The sequence below is a fragment of the Vombatus ursinus genome, unplaced genomic scaffold (assembly GCF_900497805.2).
Source record: "Vombatus ursinus unplaced genomic scaffold, bare-nosed wombat genome assembly UNPS02014801.1, whole genome shotgun sequence".
Classification (NCBI taxonomy): Eukaryota; Metazoa; Chordata; class Mammalia; order Diprotodontia; family Vombatidae; genus Vombatus; species Vombatus ursinus.
This window is the reverse complement of record NW_020954579.1, coordinates 5,242,831-5,264,033: the sequence shown is the minus strand read 5'-3', so window position 1 is coordinate 5,264,033 and position 21,203 is coordinate 5,242,831. Positions and strand designations below refer to the sequence as shown.

The window sequence follows — 21,203 nt, the reverse complement described above, 5'->3', positions numbered from 1 at the left end:
AAGGGGTTTAGGTTTTCTTTATAACAAGCTAATATAAAACCATTATTAATCAATATTTGGCCTCTTTGGCCCACTCTGCTAACTGAGCTTCAGATGAGGCAGGAAACTGAAAAGTGCCTCTAGAAATTGCCTTTTGGCTTCTGAACCAATTTAAGGAAAAATTTGGATTTGGAAAACAGTTTGCAAACTGCATTCAATGAAAAGTCAGAGGTGCAGGATTTAGCATTTGGGTGGACATCCCCTAATCTCTGAAAAAAAAAACAAAACCTTTCCTCCTTAGGTGGACTTTCTTGTCCTCAGAGCTTCTACTCTGATTTACTGCTTCAAATTCCACTGCTGGTAGGAAATCAGCTTCCCAAGGACCAAGAAGTTCTCTCCCATTCACTACTGCAGTTGCTGTTGAGTAGGACCCAGTGAAGCTTTCACTGTTTAACTCAAGCCCCGGCAGATGAATGAGTGTTCTGCAGTAGCCCAAACCACAGAAATCACAGCCTTCTACACCAACTGTATCAAACTCAAGTAGAAACAAGGGCCACTAATTGACACACAAGGGCTACATATTAGCTTAGTTTTAAAATGTAATATTATCTATGTTTTATTGTATTTTTGTTTATTTTGTTAAATGTTTACTAGTTTCATCTGATTCTAGCCAGTTGGAATGTTTGACACTTCTGTTCTACAACCATTCTGCATCTGATTGAACAAGCATTTATTGAGTGCCTACTATGTACAAGGGGCAGCTAGGTGGCACAGTGGACAGAGTGCCAGCCCTGGAGTCAGGAAGGCTTGAGTTCAAATTTCACCTCAGATATTTACTAGTTATGTGACCATGAGCAAGTCACTTAACCCTGTTTTCTTTCAGTTTCCTCATCTGTAAAGTGAGGAAAAGGAAATAGTAAACCACTTCACTATCTTTGCCAAGAAAACTCCAAAATGGGGTCATTGAGAGTTGGACACAACTGAAATGTCTCAACAACAGCTATGTACAAGGTACTGGAGCTAAAAAGAAATGAAAACAGTCCTTACCCTCAAAGAATTTAGATTCTAATGATTTGCTATAAACATTGGCATACAATTAGTTCATAATTACCTGATCTTATTCATTCCAATATTTATTCATTCACAAATATAAATTATCATGTAATGGCCTTACATGAACATAACTCATATTTAGGAAAAAATACATATCAGCACTGAAGTTGTGTCATACAAACTCAACTTACTCTAAAGCGATCTTACTGCTTTTTTGCTGCAGTTGCTAATGACCCCCAACTTGAAGGTATCATCTTTGTTTCATCTTTAAATCCTTCAGTGTAAAGGAAGTAGGTCCTCCCCATTTCCCCCAAAGACATTTTTTACAGCAGTTTGATTTACAGTTTATGGTCTTCTACTACCAATTAGTTGGGGCATGCTTTATTGCAGCTTAATTATTATGCCTGTTTTTGAAAGCCCCAAATTCAATCCATTCAACCCTTGAAATTCAAATCTTTACATGCTATTTTAACATAATTCACTAGCCATTTTTATACTATGGTCAAAAAATATCAATGTTGTCAGCTCATTTGTGTCTACTGTTACTATGCCTTCTGGTCTATTCTTGCTCAGCAACTACGACTAAGGGGAAGGGAAAGAGGTCCTTGTGCTCACTCCAAGCTTCAGCCTTTCAACCACTGCTGCTTTCTTCACCATCCAGAAGATTGGCCTACTCATCTTGAAGCATCCTTCAATTTTTGTGTCAGGAAGTACCCAGTCCCAGACCTCTGCCCTGTACTCTTAACCCCTACATCGCTTTTCTACTTCCCCTTCTCTTCTACACTTTGATTGACCTCACCATTTGTTCCGCTCTAATTATGCTACTCTTGATCTCTCTTAAAATGTTACATACATGTAGGACAGGAATTTGGTGTGTCTAGTGCAGCATTCTACAGTTTTGTCCATGGTCTTAAAGCCCTCTTTGCTTTCTGTGACTAGTAGAAGAGGAAAGTACATCCAGAGCTCAGAAGGCATTGGGCTTTCATGCAGTTGAACCCACAAGTGCCCAATAAAATGTAAATGCAAATGGTGGTAATTAACATTTTGTAATTTTATAGATGACAGGAATACTAATCACAGGTGTGTGGCCAGACGCTGGTTGAGTACAGTATAGAGAAATCCTGATGAAGTATTCTTTGGCTGAGAAGCCAAGCCAGCAAACAGGTTTTTTCTTTAATTGGAGGTCCTTTTAAAATGAACACACACACACACACACATATATGTATATATATACATCTTTGCAGCACCTCATTTGTGAAGTGACCCAGGCAAGTCTTCAGAGGGATCAAAAGTAGTGGTTTGATACACCGACTAGTCAAAATAATGAAAGAAGCCCCCTGGTGTCAGGAATATTGAACTAAAAAAATAAAAATAGTTGGGATTCATCTAGACAAAATTACTTTGCTGATTTTCAGTTGTGGCTTTATGAAAGTCAATTAGGGGACTCAATGAATTGCTGTGAATAGAGACCTTGATTTCACAGCTGGGGAAGTTGGGGGGAGGTGGGGAGGTACAGAGTACAGGCAAGAGGAGACCTGTGATTGTGTAGCAACATGATTGCTGGTTAAAATCCTGAGGTCTCAGATTTAGGAAAATGTTGGCATAGAGCAGCAGTTTATAAAAGAGCATAATGTTTGTACCCACATGGCCTTTGGGACTGGATGGCAAATAATGTCCTAAACAATCCTAGACCACAGAGCAGTACATCCTAGACCACAGAGCAGTACACACCCTGGAAAGTTACAAAATTAAAAGTTGAATAAGAAGCTAGTTACAAATTAAGACTCTCTATTTACCTTCCTTTCCCTAAGGAACCACTGTCTTTCTGTCCCAGTTACCACCTAAGGGGAGATGAATGGAGTTATGTGTCTTGGGGGAAAAAAGGCTTGGGTTGGGCCTTTTAAAACCAACACCCACTGTCCTAAATTAGAGAATAGGGCTGAATTCTGCCTTCTTCCTTTTTGTGTAATCCAATTTTGGGGGAAGAGCATTAATTCAGGGAGAGGCCCCAGGAACCTGGTTTAAGAGACTCTCTTAGGAAACTACCCAGCATCCTTCAGCTCCCTGAGCTCCTGGTGGACCTCAAAGGCTTCACTTTGTGTGCCCTGAGAGATTCCTGCTGACTTTAACTAAACCAGGCTTTAAGAATTAGGAAGCAGGGCTCATTTTATCAGGTAATGAATGACACTACCCTTTGGAAGGAATTGGGAATGATGCTCCTAATTTCAGTGAAATGTATTGGCTATGATTTCACTTTAGGGTAGCCCATTGTTAGAACTATATAACTCTGTTGCTGTCATTCTGTCCTTTGTACCCATTCATTCGCCCTTAATATTACTTAGCACAGTACCACCTCTCTCCCTGTTGAACACTAGCAATCCATCCAGGCCAATTTCTAATCAATCCCCTGCCATTTGTATTGTTGTCCAGAGGTTCCCAAAGTGGGCGATACTGCCCCTTGGGGGGTGCTATAACGATCCAGTGGGGTGGTAGTAGCCTTAGGTGCAATTGAGGAGCATTGAATAAAAATAACGGGACTGTGGAAGCATAAGGAAAGAAGTGAAGATAAAAGAAAAACTGTTCATACAGGTTTTATCCATTGTGTAACAGAGTTATAGTCGAAGTGATTACATTATTTTCCAAATACACAAAATGCAAGTTATAACCAATCAGTGGTCAAGTCTGCTGACAGGTCTTAACAGGCAAGTATCGGCAGGTGAGCATGTAGCACATTGTTGGGAAGTCCAGCATGCATTAAAAGGAATATGTGCTTGTAATGACTCGTTTATAATATGATACTATTCTATACCATTCAGTTACATGACACAATATTATGTCATCAAAATTTCAATGCAGGAAAAAACCATGAATTTATAATAAATTATTAAATTTGTGTGTCATTTTTTAAATATTTACATATTTTTTGAAATAATGCAAATTTTTAAAAAACCATTAAAGAGTTAAAGAAAATAACTTTCCAGGGGAGCGCTGAGTAAATTTTTTTAAAGGGGGTGGTAGGCCAAATAAGTTTGGGAACCTCTATTGTAGACAGAGAGTAAAGTTGACCTTTTGGGCTCTGAGTCATAGGATCACACAGATCTAAAGACAGGGCTGAGAGGTCATCTGGTATAAATCCCTCATTTTACAGATGAAGATGCTGAGACACTTAAGTAATTTGCCGAAAGTTACATAGCTAGTAAGTGATAGAGCTGACATTTGAACTTAAGTCCTCTACCAGTGTTCTGGAGTTAGGTAGAACCTTCCTATTGTTCCTCTCCATTGCATGTCATGCTGGCCCCAGTTCCTTTTCTCGAATCCCTCCACATCATTGGCTTAGAACAATTTGAAAACCTGATGTCAGTCTTTCTTATCTGAGGACTTTTTATTTCAGCCTTGCAGAGGAATATAAGCAATTCAGCCAGGCTAATGGAAGGGGAGCAGTGAAAATCCAGAGGAGCCAATAACTCTAAAGAGCAGGTAATCCAAAATTCATTTCTCTTTGAAATAAATTCTTATACAAATGCATATTTGCAAACTTCCCTTCTTGATTAGGTTTGCCTCATATTAAAATGTTTGCATTCCCTGAGCACATAGTGACATATGGCAACAAGAAGGATGGTGCCTCCCAGTCATCCTGGGAGAAAGAATTCACCCATAGCCATTGGAGACTTAGGTGCACAGATTTCACTATTCAGCCCTTCTGCACACGTTGTGGTGTTTTCTGGTTGTGAGGGGAGTTCATTTAGAAGATTTTTTGTCTCTCTGCCCAGTATAAGTAAATTGGAACAGTATTCTTTCTCTTGTTTCTCCCTCCTTGAGGTAATTGTCCTGAACTTAAGTTTGGAGTTTCTAAGTCTTTGTTTAGCAGATGTGCTTTAGACCTGAGCTTCCTCATCTGAAAAATAAGTGAATTTTGACTAGATGATCCTTAAGGTCTGTTCTGGCTCTGAATCCTCTGATTTCAGTCTTCTCCTTTATACTTACCAATTTGCCATAAATACCACTGCCTAGCCAACAGGTGTATCAAAACCAAGTACTTGCAGTGGCATACCTGGTACAGAATTTTCTCTTGTAGTGTCTGAGTGTACTCCTTGGATAGCTGGATATTCAAGGCTTTGGCTCCTGAGCCCTCTGATAGTGGGACAATAGCATCTCCTATACCTTAGGCACATGGGAAAGGAATTATGGTTGGTGTAGGTACTCTAATGCTTTCCAGGCTGGAGCAGTGCTTCACACATAGTAGAGATTTAGTAAAGTATTTAGACAATGAATAGATGAATGCAACTGTATCTCTGGGATGCAAGCAGAGTATAAGTATTTTTTATATTTACCATGGATAATTGATTCTAAAATTAAATAAAGGGGAATTTAAAATTATATACTGTTTTTAATTTAAAAAATAAAATTTTAAAGAAAATTACACAATTTCAAATTTTTTGGAGAGAGCACTGGACTTGGCATCAGAAAACCTAAATTTGAACCCTAACTCTGCTACTTACTGCCTGTGTGGCCTTTGGTAAGTTATTTGACTTATCTGATCTCATTCAGTTACTTCACCTAGAAAATGGAGAGAATAATACTTGCACTACCTACTCACCTTAAAGGATTGTTATGATGAAAATGAGGAAACGAGGTGGAATGTATAGAGATCTAGCCTGGGTTCAAGTTCCACCACTGACACGTACTGACTGTGTGACCCTGGGCTTAACATTTCCAGTGGAGTTGTGATCATCAGTGTGAGTTTCCCTTTATTAATAGTGATTTCAAACCATCCAAACCTTCTTAGCCTATTTGAGTCATGTTCATGTCCTTCCATGAATCCTTTATAAAAGTTTGATAACCATAATGGTTATCATATCCAGCCCATATTCTGATCCCCAGTGAACATACCAAATAAGTGATCATCTGACCTCTGCTTGAAGGCTTTAGAGATGGGGGGAGCCTAACACCTCTTGAGTCAGCCCATGCCACTTCTGGATAAGGATAGGGGTTCACTGGTACAGGGAACTCCCTGGTTTAGAAACTTTTATCAATGCAGGTTGGCATCTTCTCTGCAATTTTAGTTTTATCAGTGTCTAGAGCATTGACAGGTTAAATAACTTGCCCAGGGTCCCACAGCTGGCATGGGTCAAAGGTGGGATTTAAATCCAGTTCATTGTTGCCAAGGTTGATTCTTTATCTGCTATGCCATGCTGCCATTATTCCACTCTTGGTTAGTTCTAATTATTAGAAACTTTTTCCTAATATCAAGCCTAAATTTGCCTCCTTGCAGCTTCTACTTATTTTACCTGGTTCAGTTTCTAGAGTCAGATAAAAACAAATCTAATCCCACTTCCATCTTTACCCTAGTTCCATCCTTCTAATCCTTCCCCAATCCTCAGGTGACCTTGTAGGTGCCCTTCAGCATCTTGGCTGCTCTCCTCTGGACACTCTCCAGCTCATCATTGTCTTTCTTAAAATATGACGCCCAGAATAATTATATATAATATATATTATATATGTTATATGCAATATAATTAATACAATACTCCAGAAGAAATCTGACAAGGGGAGAGGATGGTGAGAATATCACCTTATTTCTGGAAGCTGTCACTTTCTTAATTCAGTCCACTAAAACTCCTGGACATTTTTCAGATCAATTGCTTTCTGTCCATGCCACCATCATCTTGTACTTTTGAAATTGAGTTTTTGTGCCCAAGTATTAAACTTTGCATTTATCTTCTTTGAATTTCATATTATTAGGTTTAGTACAGCACTGTATACAGACTGTCACCATCTTTTTAGTTCCTATCATCCAGTGGGTTACCTCTCCCTCTCAGCTTTGTGTCACCTGCAGATTGGATGAGTATGTCTTTTATGTCCTTATCCAAGTCTCTGATAAAAATTCCAAACAGCACAAAGCTAAAAACAGATCCTTTGGGGCACTTCAATGAATACGTCCTGCCATGATGACGTTGAACCCAGGTTGTTTACTTTTTGAGTCTGGCCATCCAACCAGTTCTGAGTTTAATTTTTATTATCATCCTGTCCGTATCCCTCCATCTTCTCAATGATGTAATTTATCAAAATCTTTACTAAAAATCTAGGTAAACTATATCTACAGTATTTCTCTCATTTTGCCATTTGATAATGCTATTTTTAAAAATGAAATAAGGTTAGTATAACAATTCTTGTTCTTTGTGTGAAGTCTTGCTGGCTCTTTCTAATCCCCATTTCCCTTCCTAGCTGTTCACTAACCATCTCTTTAAAATAGGCCTGTTATAAAATGTTCCCAGGAATCAAAGGCAAGCTTACCAAGCTATTGTTTTCAAACTCTATCTCCATTTTTTGAGAACTGGGATATTTGCCCTTACCTGGTACTTCTCCCATTTCCCCCAGTCTTTCAAATAATACTGACAGTATGAGAGTATGTAATTCATCTGGGCACCAGCTAACCTGAATTCGTTGAGGTCAGGAAGGTGCTTTACTGTGTACCCAACTCCCCTAAAGCCGTTTTTGTCTAGTCATTTCCTGGATGAAAATAATTCTCCTTAGCAGGGAACAGAAATAAAATATGATTTCAGAAGCTTTGCCTTCTCTCTGGTGTCCATTATATCATTGTTCTGTTGCTCCCAAGCAAAGATCCTCTCCATCCTTTGATCTTTCTTTTTCTCCTAATATGTCTTTAAAACACACACACACACACACACACACACACACACACACACACACACACACCCACCCACCCACCCCACCTCACCTCACCATTTTTGTTGTCCCTAGCTTCTCTCAGCAGTTCATTCTGACATTCATCCTGTGTTTGTTACCTGGCCCTCCTTTCATCTTCTGTACATTTCTTTTTGAAATCAGCATTGGTTAGTGAGTTCCCTGTATATCTACATAGGTCTCTTCAGATAAATCCCATTTTCCCTCTTCATTGGAATTGTTTCCCTTTGTCTTTAGGATTTCATTTATGAGCATTTCCCATCTTTCCTGGGCTAACTTCACTGGTAGCATTTTAGTTGATAAGACCCTACCTATCCTTCCCAAGTCCTTGGGTTTCCTGAAGTCTTGCTAGAATGAATGAAAAAGGGATTAGTAAACCCTTAATATGTGCAGTCACTATGCTAAGTGCTGGGGATATGAATAGAAAAAGTAAGACAGTCCCTGGGCTTGAGGAGGTCACACTCTAATTGAGGAAACTATACATACAAAAGGGCAGCTAAGTGGCACAGTGCACAGAACACCAGGCCTGGAGTCTGGAAGACATCTTCCTGAGTTCAAATCTGGCCTTAGACACTTACTGGCTGTGTGATCCTGGGTAAGTCACTTAACCCTGTTTGCCTCTGTTTCATGATCTGTAAAATTTGCTAGAAAAGGAAATGGCAAACCACTCCAGTGTCTTCGCCAAGAAAATTCCAAATGGGGTCATGGAGAGTCGGATGCAACTGAAAATGACTGACAACAACACACATATATGCTTCAGCATGTCAGATGGAAGTGCCTGGGAGTCTGGAGAAAGTAACAGCAGGTCAGTTGAGAAAGCCCAGAGAACCTTAGGATGCAGTGGCAGGGCAGATGATAAGGCCTGGTAGTCAGAAGGATTATGGTCAGTGAGTCTTACCTCATCTTAGCATTCTGAACTGTCATGTTGTACTTCCTGCTTTGAAGGGGTTGGGGTGTCTTCCAGCTTAAAGGAGGGGCAAAGGTACCTCTCTAGCTTTAGCTTTTCTCACATGGAGCCCCAGGAATTTCCTCTTCTATCCCAAAATTTAGGAGGGAGTGGTTATCTCTATAAAGTTCCTTTCATTTATTTTTACCTCAGCAACCAGTTCTTCTCTGTTAATAAGAATCAGATCCAGAATAGAATTTATTTTTGTTGGTTCTTCCACCTTTTGAAGGAAGAAATGATCATTAAGATAAGTCAAGGAGTTATTAGCTTCTCTGATTGTGACCTCCAGCAGATGTCTGGATAATCAAAATCCTCAGTCACTACTATCTCATGCTTCTGTACTAGGTTTGTGATCCTGTTTCCGAAACTTCTTTTCTCAGTAGTCAGTAGTCAATAAACATTTATTAAGTTCCTACTACGTGCCAGGTACTGCTAAGTTCTGAGGATTTAAATAAGAAAAAGAAAGACAGTATCTGCCCACCCAAGGAGCTACAATTAATAGGGAAATACAGTGCACAAAAAGAAACCAAAAATAGAATGGAGCTATCTGTTTTGGGGGAATGATGTTAGTGGAGTTGAAACTGAGCAGACCAGCTTATGGTAAATGAAGTTAGCTGGAAAAGTCTGAGCCTTCTGTAAAGGGAAGCCTTGAGAATTCATTGCTCTTGACTTCCAGCCCTCTAGTCAGAGAGGAGAGGTACTGAAAGTGCTGAGGAAGTATTGGTTATAGTCAGTGGATAGAGCACCAGCCCTGAAGTCAGGAGGACCTGAGTTCGAATCCAGCCTCAGACCAAACACTTGACACTTAGTAGCTGTGTGACTCTGGGCAAGTCACTTAACCCCAATTGCCTAAAAATTAAAAAAAGAAAAAAGAAAAAAAAGTATTGGTTATAGTGTCAAAACTGGATGATCTCCAAAATGAAGAGATTTCAGATGAAGAGCTTATCCTGGAAGAGGCATGATGTTCAGCAGAGCAATTTATGGTAAATCTATTTCTTGTATCTGTTAGGGTGGTCTGTGGCATATTTAAATGACAAGATGACTTCTGTTTCTCTCTTTTGACCTTCACCCAAAAGCCATCCACCATGTTTGCCTTCTGTGCTACCTGGATTTCCTCAGATACTTTGTTAATATACAGTGCTACTCCACACTTTATCTTTTAACTGGCCTCTTTATTTTGAATAAGGTATTTAGAGCTATATTCCAGTCATGAGTTTCATACCGCCAAATATCAATGATACCTGAGGTCAAATTTTCCTCTTTGCTTTGTAACCTGCAGTTCCTCTTTCTTGATGCCTAAACTTTGGGCAGTTGTGTACAGATATTTAATGTTAGGGATTTTCCTGTTGATTTCTTTTTTGTGGACTCCTTGTATACCCCTGGGTTCCTAAACTGTCATTCTCCTTCCCCCTTCTTTTTAATCTAAAGTCCTTTCAACTAGACTTGAAAGACTTGAGGAAAATACATTTTCTGGTCACAAACCTTTCATTCTTATTATCTTAAGCCATGGTCCAAAAGTCCAAATCTCATTCTAAACAAGTTATTCACTTCCCAAATCTATCTTTCTCTTTTGTTTACCTTGCCTTCATTGGGCAGTGGCCATGCCCTTGTGGTCTTCAGATTCTTGACAAAGATTTTATAGTATTTGGTAATACTTTCTAGGTTTCTTCTGGCAATGTTGTTTATGGCCACTTGAATCATCAAAAATGAGTAACTGAACCCAGCGAAAATGAGCATGATCTTTCAGGGGAAGGAGATGGATATTCAACAAAATAGGGGACTTCCAAACCTTCCTGATAAAAAGACCAGAGCTCAACAGATCTTCAAATACAAGACTCAAGAGAAACATAAAAAAGTAAATGGGACAGAAAGAAACATGTTACTAATAAGGGCAAACTGTTTACATCCCTACAAGGGAAGATGACACTTATAACCCTTGAGCATGGTATTGTTACTACACTATGTTAACGGGGTACACATAAAGGGGGTGGGTATAAGTTGACTTTGATGTAATGATAAAAAAAATCTAATCAAGTGGGTTAAATGGATCCAAGTAAGTGGATTAATCTGATCTAATTAAGAAAATGTACTGAGAGAAAAGGAAAGTAGGAGGCAGACAAGAGTAAATTCCATTACAGGAAAAGGCACAAAAACCTATTACAGCAGAGGGAAAAAAGGGAGGGAGATGAGTATTGTTTGAACCTTACTGTCATCAGATTTGGCTTAAGAAGGGAAAAATATAATCAGTTAAGTACTGATATTGATAAACTTAACCCTTCTCAGCAATACAAGGATCTCCAAAGGCCTCATGATGGAAAATACTATCCACATCCAAAGAAAGAACTATGGCATTTGAATGCAGATTGAAGCATACTATTTGCTATTTTTTTTCTTCTGTTGTGTTTTGTTTCCTCTCTCTGGTGGTTCCTCCTATTGGTTCTAATTCTTACTTACAACATCACTAATGTGAAAATATGTTTAATAGGAATGTATATGTATAGCCTATATCATATTGTGTGCCATCTTGAGGAAGGTGGGGAGGGAGGGGGAGAAAAATTTGAAACTCAGAAGCCTATGGAAGTGATTGTTGATAAATCAAAATAAATTAATTTTTTTAAAAAGTTAAAAAAGTGGGTAGTTGGGGCAGCTAGGTGGTACAGTGGATTGAGGACTAGCCCTGGAGTCAAGAGGACCTGAGTTCAAATCCAGCCTCAGACACTTACTAGCTGTATGACTCTGGGCAAGTCACTTAACCCCATTGCCTACCCCACCCCTAAAAATGTGGATAGTTGTCATTCATTTTTAGCTTTGAGAGGTTCTCTTTTATGTCTTGGATACATTCCCCTGGAAGACAGCAGGCCTGTCTGTTATCAGGTTGCCAAATATCTGTCTCAGTATCCCTGAGTATACCTACTACTAGTACTATGACTACTACTATTGCTGCTGCTGCTGCTGCTGCTGCTGCTGCTGCTGCTGCTGCTGCTGCTACTACTACTACTACTACTTTCTTCTTTCTCTGACCTTTACTGGATGACCTCTCAACTGATAGCTTTTGTGGCCCTACTATATCATACTTTGAAGGACAATTTCATTATGTTTAGGGCATCCAACTAACTCTTCTTACCAGCTTCACACCTGTTTATAAGTTCTAAATATACAGCTTTCCTTTTCCTTCTCATAACACTCTTCTACACTCCCACTCCCTTGTCACTCCTTGACAAGGGTCAAGTCTATCCTTCTCTCCCTCAAGTCCTTTTTCTTCCCTCCTCCCTCACCCTGCCCCCATTGAAGCTTCACTTCTGTTTCCTTTAGGAAACTTGTTGTCCCAGTAGCTGGGAGTGGGGAGGAGCACCTTAGAGCTTTTTAAAATTACTTGTGGATATTCACACCTCAACCCTAAGTATCTGGATAAAAAATTGTAGAGGCATTTACCACTTCTTTGTAATAATCTAATAATCCCACCCACCCTGCTTATTTGCAACAATTCCACAGACATACCCTTTCTTTTCCACTTTGCACCAAGCATATCAATTTGGCCAGTTTTGCCCAGCTCACCCATCCATTCTATCTATCGGGTTTAGCCCTCCAATGCTTCCGCTTACCTTTTCTTATTTATCCAGCATTGTCTTGCCAGCCACCTTCTGCTTTTCCTTCATTAGTCTTTCTCCACATTTACTCCTAAATTGTCCTTGGATCTCTTATGTCTTTCATTTTCCTTGAGTCTGTTAGTTCTGTCTTCTTTCACAGAACGCACAAATAGAATCTGAACCAGTATCTGAACCTGGAGAATGTTCTCCTTCAAACTCCTTTTTATATTTTGAAGTTGTCCAAATTTCCCCTCCCACATTCAGCTTTTCACCTTCTTCACTAATCCAAATCTCTCTACATTCTTCCTTGTATTATTATAGTTTTGTGCACATATATAATCCTCTCTATAAGGAGTTGTCCAACTTCATATTTATATCCCCTGTATCTTCCACGGAGCCTCCATTCTGACAAGTGTGTTTAATTGAATTACTTATTTGTTGAGTTAAATTGAAGGCATACAATGTGGGTTCTACATAAGGCTTTTCCACTCACTCAGTGCCAGATTGTGGAGGGCCTTGGAAGCCAGGCAAAGGATGCTGGTTGCCAACAGGAAGCTTCTGAAGATTTTTTGAGCCTATGTAGTGACATGACCAAAATCTCGGACCAATCAGTGCAAAGTCTAGGGATAGTTATAAAGGAACTTTGCAACAATTAGAGCTGCCCAGCAATGGAATATGTTGCCTCATAAGGTAGTGAGTTTCCCATTGTGGTCAGTGAATGAACTTCAGTCAGAGATGTTATAGAGAAGATGTTGACATCAGGTTGGAGGTTCTCACTCTTAAAATGCTATGAATCTAAGTAGGAGAGCATGCAAAAGATCCGACAGAGTAAGGTGGGATTTTTAATCAGGAAAAGCTCCTTAAAGGAGGAGAGTTTTGAGTTAGTTGTGCAAGGAGGCCATGAACTAGAGCAGAGGAAGTAGAATGAGTTTAGAAAACACATTTTCTTCTCCAGGATCTCCGTTCTGTTTCACAGAAGAAAGGGAGACTTCTTGACCTGGTAGGAGCAGTAGGAGGTCACCAAGTCCATTCCCCAGTCTTTGAGTAATTCTTTGTTTGTTTTTTGGTGAGGCAATTGGGATTAAGTGACTTGCCCAGAATCACACAGCTAGTAAGTATCATGTGCCTGAGGTCAGATTTGAATTCAGGTCCTCCTTATGCCAGGGCCGGTGCTCTATCCACTGTGCTACCTAACTGCCCTTTTAAAACTTTTTTTAAAATCTTTTTGGAGGCAATTGGGGTTAAATGATTTGCCCAGGGTCACACAGCCAGTGAGTGTCTAAGACTGGATTTGAACTCAGGTCCTCCGCCAGGGCCACTGCTTTATCCACTGCATCATCTACCTGCCCCTTGAGTAGTTCTCAATTCACCTCAAAGACAGCAGTCAGACCTCTCCTGTCTCTAAGGGTATTGCTACTGACCTTCAAATGGTGAAGGAAGGTTTAGAGGGGAGAAAGATTCAGTCTCAGCTTCTGCTCAGGAGTAGTACCCAGTGGATGAGTAGGTGTGAGGCTTCTGGCAAAAAGATTTTATGACTCCTCTTACAGAGAGGGAGACTGAGGCCCAAAGAGGTTAAGTGAATTACCTAAGGTCATACAGATGGTAACTATTAGTATTAAAATGCAGATCCCCTGACTCCACATCTGTCCACCACATCACTGTTTCTCCAGTCCTGCAGGTTGTTAACTCAAGTGATAAATAGGTTCAGTTCTACATTTCAGGCTATCAGCTGCTACAAACATAAAAGGCTAAGTGAAGTTTTTAACACTCTCAGCCCATTTAGTTGCTCTTGTAGTTTTGCAGAATTTTTCTTTAAAATTTGGATTAAAATAAAGCTTTCACTGTTTTAAAAATTGGAAGAGAACGAGATCAAATAAGTTTCACAGCTATGCTAGGGAAGAATTTTTAACCAAATAAGGAATAGAGGTAATCACAAAAGATAGTTGATTTCAGTTACATGAAGTTGAAAAGCATTTGCAGTAATAAAATTAGTGTGACTAGGATGAGAAGGGAAGCTGTTTACTGGGGAGAATAATCATATCAGGTATCTCTGATAAGAGTCTGATGCCCAAAATGTGTAGAGAACTAAAACAAATACTGCATCAAAGCAAGAGCTTTTCCCCAGTGATTAAGTGGTCAGAGGATTTGAACAGTTCTTTAAAAAAGAACTGCAAACAATTAACAATCATATGAAAGATTCTCCAAATCACTTAATAATAAGAAATGAGCATCAAAACTCTGAGCTTTCATCTTACACCCAGAAAAGTGGCAAAGACAACAAAAGGTAGGTATGATCAGTGTCAGACTAAGGAGAATCAGACACATTAATACACTGTTGATGGTGCTGTGAGTTGGTCCCACTATTATGAAAAGCAGTTTGGAATTAGTGCTAAGAAAATTACTAAAATGTCCCATCCTTTTACCCAGAGAGTTCATTGCTAATCATATACCTCAGGAAAGTAAGCGACAGGAATAAAGGCCTCATAGATACCAAAATATTCCCAGCAGCGCTTTTGTGATAGCAAAGAACTGGAAACAAAGGAGATACCCGTAGATTAGGGAATGACTAAATAAATTGTGGCATATGAAAGTAATGGAATACTAAAATATCATTAGAAATTATGACTACAGAAAGTTCACAGAGAGTTGGGAAATATCATTTAAACTGATGCAAAGGGAAGTAAGCAAGACCAGAAAGATAATATATGTAATGACTACAATGAAAATGGAAAGAACCAAAACTTAAGGAGGTATAATTGTAATTAGCAAACTTACCCCTAACGAACAGGTGAGAAAATGCATCTCCCTACCTTGGTTGGAGAAGTGTGGGACTATGAGTATGGAACAGTGTGTGTGTGTGTGTGTATACATACATATAAATATATATATATATATATATACATATATATATACACACACATATATATATATACATATATATATACTCTGTCAGATGCAGCTGATGTGCTGGTTAATTTTGCTGAACTGTTCTTTTTCTCTTTTTTCTTTATTCTTTGGTAAAAGACGATTCCGATCAGCCTGGAGTTCAGGTTTGAGATTGGAATGAAAAGAGAAATCATCTGAGAGTTAACAAAAGGAAGTTTATTTAGTCAGAAAAGGAAAAGGATCTTCAACAAGGAAAGAGCTTAGGTTCAGGTAGATATAGTCACCTTCATCTCCATACAAAAAGAGCTTCTGATCATCAGGATATAGTTAGCATACTATGATGGCTCAAATGGCAGTGGGACATCCACCAAAGCTGAGGGGCACTGGTCTCTTTTATGCTTAACCCTGCATAGGTCCTAGAACCTTTACCTGGACATGATTACAATATCTTTGAAGGAAAAGTTAGCCTAGAGTTCCTGGCTGGAGCCCTAAGAAGTCCACATCACAGGGCTCTAGGAAATATGGTTCCTACTCTACAAGGGATGGCCCTCTGAGTGGTGAGGGATGTATTTGAAAATATAGGTGATATAAAAACAAGTAATCAATTTTTTAAAAATGGGAAAAAATAGTTCAAGCTGAACAAACCTTTGAAGGAAATTGAAAAGGCGCTTCTCAACCCAGGGGACAAAAGTAAGGCTCCCATTATATGCTTGGTGTATCCCCTCACTAAAAGCTCAGGGGCATCAGAAACCAGGAACAGATGGAAAGGAAGATGCTCATAGTACCCATATTGTTGCTGTCAAGAATTCTTATATTTTTTGATTGTTTTGTTTTTGAAGGAAATCAGGGTTAAGTGACTTGCCCAGGGTCACACAGCTAGTAAGTGACTGAGGTCAGATTTGAACTCAGGTCTTCCTGATTCCAAGCCCAGTGCTCTATGCATTGTAGCACCTAGCTGAATCCTTATATTCAAGATTGCTCAGTTGCCACCTACATCTACACCTACAGTACTCCATGAAACCAAGCAGCTTCTCCTTATCAAATTACTCCATATAGAATGTTCTCTTATCTGAATATTCATTATTGAGTTCTCATAGTTGCATTTTGTATTGGTACAGACTGATGATTTATTTTCTGGGCTGTTGATTTTTAAAAACATTTTTATTTATGCCTTTTGTTTTTCCATAATAGTTATTTTAACACAACTATTCTCTCATGGGGCAAAGGAAAAATTAAACAAAAACATCCAATACAGAAATTCTGGTGATGTATGCAATATTCTGTCTACCTCTTTGCTTAAAGGAAGAAGGTACATTTCATTATCCCTTTGTTGGGACCTTAATTGGCTTTTCCCCTCCTTACATGTTTAACAATTTGTTTATTAATCTTTTGCTTTACGTTGCAGTCATTGATTGTGAATATCATTATCTTTGTTCTGCTTTTTTCATTTTGCATCAGTTCTTACAAATCTAACCACTGTCTGTTCTCTGAATTCTTTATAGCTATCATTTCTTATTATCCAACAATATTTGGTATATTATACAATAGATTTTTTTTTTTTAGCCATGCCCCAGTCTATGGATACTCACCTTATTTCTAGTTCTTTGATATCGCAAAAAGTACCATTGTGAATATTTTTGGCATATATTAGACTTTTGTTTCTGTCTTTGACTTCCTTGGGCTATATGCCCCATATGGGACAATGGATATGAATGACTTAAAAAAAGTCACTTTTCTTGATTAATTTCAATTCCAATGTTACGATAGCACAGACTGTTCAAGCTTCATCTTACTACTTAAGAACAACAAATACACATCTGAAAGAGGATTTTAAAAAATCAAATCTAGCTTGGTTAGGCTACCATCAACTCCATCAATGCAACTTTTACCACTTTCATTATCTTTGCCATTCAGACCTGTGCTTCCATTAGTATAGGGAACTCCCATTAAGGATATTCCCTCTATCAGTGTGGATCCAAAAATGTCCGACTTAATAGTTTATTGAGAGAGTTACCTAGGGTAACATGACAGGTTACCCTGACAGGTTACATGGCATTTTACTGTGTATCAGGAGTGAGTTTTCCAGTCAAACTCCTACTCTATAAGGTTAAGTAGGGAAATAAAAGTTCACATAAAGTCTAAATATTCACTAATGGAGTTACCACTTGTGAAGTCCCTGAGGAGTGGATTGGAGGGTGGGCAGAGGGAAGGGAAGTCTTTTGGCCATAGACTTTTCCCTCCCTTCTCCCACCCTCCCCTCTTCATTCAACTGGTAGAGGACCTTGTGTGCTTCAAAGGATCCTAAGGATTTTAGATTTCTGTTGGCAATGTCTTCGCTGGGAACCAGTCATGACCTTCTGCTGGAATCTACCAGATACACAAATAACTTGGGTTCTAAACCGTCCTTCTTATTAGTAGATGAGTCACAGGGCATGACTAAGTTTCCTCAGTCAGTTTGAACACTTTGGGTCAATGTCACTCCATTTACTGCATATTTTTATTGGTAATTGTTTTTCAAGTATCTGGGCATCTTATCACTTTAGGTCGTGGGGCAACTTGCTTTACTCAGCCAACTCTACTTTTACATTTAGTTTGATTATTCAAGGTGAAGTCCTCAGTAGAACCCTATTTTCAGTATTTACTCTGAAAGATTTAGTTCCCCAGTTTTAACTGGATTCACTTTAAGTGATCTTTTCAGGTACCAGTGGTTCCCAACTAAGAAGAACTTCTTGTATTATATGTGTATATGTTGGAATTCCTAGCCGGTCCTCCAATAGAATGAAAGCTTCTTCAGGCCTGGGGACTGTATTTTTTTCCGGTTTGTATCCCTCCCCCCAGCACCCAGCACAGAGTGGGTGCTTAATATTTGTTGTTTTGAATTGAAGGCGTTTCAGACGCCATCCTAAACCGACTTCTTTTTGAGGAGGCAGGTGAGGAAGGGGGTTAGGGGTTGGGGTGGTGGAACTGAACACAGTTGGAATTTAAACCCAGGTCCTCGAGATTGAGCGCTCTTAACACACACCACCAGTGGCTTGTTTCTTCTGGCTGCTGGGGAATGTGGAAGCGGGGGGAAAAGGCCAGATGTGTGCTTTTTGATGGCCGAGAAGGGAAGAGGATTAGCGATTTAGCTTTTAGAGGTCATCTAGTCCAAAGGAGGAAACTGAGATCCAGAAATTTAAAGGCCTGCCAGAGTGGGAGGTGGGGGGTGGGGGTGTTGACGCTGAGCTGCAACTCAAAGGGAAATGCACGCAATTGAGCAAGATGACCCCTAGGGCGAGTGGTGACCACTAGACAACCTCGGGGGAAGTTGAGCAGCCCTAGTAGCCACGGGGCTGTGCGCAGAGTGCGTGCGTGTGTGTGTGTGTGTGTGTGTGTGTGTGTGTGTGCGCGCGTACTCGCAAGCGCGAAGTGTGTGACAGGAGTCACCTCACCCAGTGTTATGTCACACCTCCTGGTCCACAAAACTGAGAAGTTGGGGAGGGGGGAGAGGGGTATGGCCAAGGACATGGGAGCCCCCACTTTCGCTCCATAGGGTTAAAGAAAGCAAAAGGAGATCAGTGTCTCTAAAGTCTGCGCTCTGCCGACTCAACTCTGCCCTCCGGGTCTGGGGTTCCCGGGTCGCAAAACAAATTGGGAAGTTGGTCGGGAATGGCTCAGAGGGGCTGGGGCGGGGGGATACATGTATAGGGGAAGTAGAGTGGCCATGGAAACTGTTGTTGAGTGAGGAGAGCCTCAGGCGTGAGTGCCTTTGAAATTGTTCAACACTTTCACTTCTCGCTTCCTACTTTGGTTTCAGTGTTTGTCAGGGTTTGCGGCTGGGCTCCTAGGCTTTGTCGTCAGATGTGTCTCCCGGGACTGCGTTTATGGCCCTCCCTCTTTTGTTTCTCCACTTGGCTGGGGTGGTGGTAGGGGAGCCTGCAATGGACTGATGCGTCCGAGACACCTGCTGTCAATCATTAATAAGACTTGCTTATTGTGGGGTGCGCTTCTTCTTTCGCCGATGTTTGCAGCGCTCCCACACTACCTTCCACGTATGGAATTATAGGACCCAATATTTAAAACTGGAAAAGAGACCTTAAGTGGGCCTCTAATCCAACCCTTTTCATGTTTACAAATGAGGCCACCACCCAGAGAGGTTGTGACTTGACTGAGATCCCACAAGTAGTAGTAAGTCTTCGGATTCCAGAGTCAGAGTTGATCACTGTCACATGCTGCCTGGATAATTTTCCCATTTCACAGAGAATAGTCTAATGTGGATCCAGGGACGGTGCCTGGTTCCAACTGCTCACTTAGCTGTGTGACTAAGTTATCCAAGTGTATAAAGTAATCACTTCTAATTAAGATCAGTGAGAAAGTTTTTCTGTTCTACCATGGTTTTACTTGCTTTTTATTTCTGTGCTAAATTCAGTATTAAAAAAAACCGGAAAAATTAATGACAAAACACTGTAACAGCTTCTTGGCTTTCCATTTTAAGGAAGTATGGCTGGTAGGGAGAGCTTAACTCACTCCCATTTAACAAATGGGGGAATGAAGTTACAGAGAGGTTTGTCACCAACAAAGTAGACATCGAACCAAGGTTCCTGTGCCCAAGTTTAGACAGCTAGCAAGTTTTGGAGGTCCTTCCAGCTCTGACCCTCTATAAAAAAACAAATCATACTCGCCAGTATTGTGGTGAGGGATATAGGTGTCTATTATCCCTTTTAAAGGACAAACCCAAGGGTGAAGCTCGAGTGTGTTAGAGATTTGTCATCAAGGTGATATTAACTGGGTGCTTCTCATTGCCTTGTTCTTCAGTCCTGTCTGACTCTTCGTGACCCCCATGGACTTTACCATCCATGAGATTTTCTTGGCAAAGATACTGCAGTGGTCTGCCATGTCCATTCATCATTACTACTAGTGCTCAGTACCCGTGACCTTGACCTTCCCTGTGGTACTAATGGGGAGAAAAATACCCAGAATAAGATGAGTTCCCACCGTGTCAAAGAATTAATGGATTTCATAGGATCACAGACGTAGAGCTGGAAGAGATTTCGGAGATCATCTCACCCCTCCCCCTTCCTTTTACAGCCGATGAAACTGAGGCATTAGAAGGACATGAAATGACTTGCCCAAAGTCACCTAGGCTGCAAGTCACCCTGTCTAGGGAGTTTTACAACTTGTTCAGAAGACAGTTGAGGGAAGTAGGAGGTTACTAGACTCTTGGGGCATGCCTGGGTATTACATTTATTTTGCATATTACATATATTAACTTCCAGATTCTCTATAGGACATGTTTAACCCTTTTATTGTTTTTTTTTAAAGGTATAGCAATAGATTCAATAATTCATTGCTCTGTTCACAAAGCTCTCAAAAGTGACTTCAACAAACCATAGATCAGGTATACTACAAAGTGTAGAGGGGGTTGAGACTGGGTGGATGCTATATATAATATCTATATATATGTGTATACACACACACACACATATATGTATATATATATACATATATATATACATACACATACATAACTTGGGCCAGGCTTTTTTTTTTCTTTTTTAATCACAGCTGCTCTGTAAACATTAAACCTGCAATTAACTGAATGATGATCTGCCACTACAGTAACATCCCCTCCCCTACACATGAAGCCATTCAGCGCTAAGAGAAACCAGTACCACCAGCCAAGCATCTTCAGAGTTCTGTTTAAAGGTGAAATAAAACAGGAATCCAAGTGTCCCTTACTGTGTTGCTTTGCTTTTCTTGTTTTTGCTCTTCTTGTCTCTCTTCTTTAGCCCATCCATATTGGCTCTCAGCAAGTGAGAATAGGCCATCTGGAATTTATTCACTTCTTTAGAGCTCACCACAGTGCTGATCTTCTTTTTCCCATCAGTAGCTTTTAACAAATATTTATTGTCTGAAGGCTCAAAGCCTTCCACAAACCCTTTCTATGTGATGGGTTTAGTCCAACCATCATATTTCTTCAGGGTGATGAACATGCTCCCTGGCTACTGGCACTTCTGGAAAAGCCTGGTCAGCTCCGTCAGGAACTGCTTGCTCTCTAGTAGCACCAT

At 40.0% G+C, this 21,203-nt stretch overlaps 1 pseudogene; it reads right to left on the bottom strand.

Moving 5' to 3' along the window:
* LOC114050909 overlaps positions 1–21,203 on the bottom strand; it is a 23,968-nt pseudogene extending 2,765 nt beyond the window's left edge.